The 1,486-nt window shown below is 41.9% G+C and overlaps 1 protein-coding gene across 1 annotated transcript in view; it reads left to right on the top strand.

Annotated features, from left to right (window-relative positions):
• SERGEF (secretion regulating guanine nucleotide exchange factor) overlaps positions 1–1,486 on the top strand; it is a 161,269-nt gene that overhangs the window by 114,299 nt on the left and 45,484 nt on the right.

Below are 1,486 nucleotides of genomic sequence, written 5' to 3'. Positions count from 1 at the left end.
TTGGACAGGGCTCTGAGCAACCTGATCTGGTTAGCGGTGTCCCTGCTCCCTGCAGGGGGGTTGGACTAGATGACCTCTAGGGGTCCCTTCCAACCCAAAACATTCTATGATTCTATGATCTGATTCTGTATTGTAAATAAGCACTGCATACTTCAGATAACCAGTGAAGAGCCATGTCGCTTGATATTTGAAATTCATGTTAAAAAAAAAACCAAAAAAACTCCAGTAGGATCAATACAGTGCAGATATTCTCAGCAACACTCTAGGAAACTTGAGGGGACTTTTGATCACATTCCATGATCAGTGTAATTTAACAAGTATCTTTTAGTAAGAATGCACTATCCTGCACTCTCCTTTCTACAGAATAGTGATTTTTTTTTCTTTCTTTTTGTTTTATTGTTAACCTGATTTTGCAAAAGAAAGCTTGACAATGTCTCTGAATATAAACTCAGTTGTTTGGTCTTTCCATCCACCTTACTCATCATCAGAGCGGGTTTCATGACAATTCCCAGTCACTTCACTGCACACATGTGATCCAACTCAGGTGAGCAGAGCACACTGAACCAGGAGCTCATTTCTTAGGCGTGCAAGGGGAGAAATCCACTCACAGCTTCTCTTCTTAAGAGTTTCTAACACTACAGTGCACCCTCCCCATCTTTTCCCACCCTGTAGATTACTGGCATGTCCAGTATCTGATGTGCTATGCTATGTTCCTTAAAGTAAGTACCATAAAATGGAAAGTGTGCACTGAAAAGGTAACTAGACCCATCTTTTTGTTATTAGCATTTAATAGTGGTTTTAAATTTAGAGGAAGACGTTTGCTTTCCATTAGGAACTAATTTATTTTAATTAATTTTTGAGAACTCTTGCTTTTCTTTATTTCCTTGTGTCTTCTCAGCATGACTGAATCAAAAACCAATTTGCGCCAAAATAATAAGCTGGGAAGATGGCTTGCTTTCTCTAGTGTGAAATCATGTTTAATGTAGGTATCACTAGTCTGATTCTGTGCGGTGTGCTACAGTGCCTTGCTCTGGAATTTATTTTCTGCTTATTGGGGGGGAGGTACAGAGGCTAGTGGGGAGAAATGAACTGCGATATCTGACAATATGACAGTAGAAAGTCTGGTGGGAAGTCAGTGATTCTGTCACAATGTTCAGTGTCTCTTCAGATTATGAGTAATTCCAGCTTCTGTCTGCTTTATAGACAGGTGTAAGTAGAGCTGTAAACTTAAGATCTCCTGGGGCTTGCAGTTCCAGTGTACAGGAAACAAAACTGGCCATGCCGTGGTTTTTTTGTGCCCAATATAAAAGGGGCTGCCTTTGACAAGAGGTGGATTTTTTTTGGGTGGTTTTCTTTAATCTTGACATGTGTGCCTGCAAAGCAGGCTAACATGATGTGGTGGGCTGACCTTGGCTGGCTGCCAGCCGCCCACCCAGCGGCTTTCTGCCTCCCCCTCCTCAACAGCATGGGGGGGGGAAAAATGAGG

This window comes from Egretta garzetta, unplaced genomic scaffold, assembly GCF_000687185.1.
Source record: "Egretta garzetta isolate BGI_Z169 unplaced genomic scaffold, ASM68718v1 scaffold133, whole genome shotgun sequence".
Classification (NCBI taxonomy): Eukaryota; Metazoa; Chordata; class Aves; order Pelecaniformes; family Ardeidae; genus Egretta; species Egretta garzetta.
The sequence above is the reverse complement of the archived record's forward strand: the minus strand, read 5'-3'. Positions and strand labels throughout refer to the sequence as shown.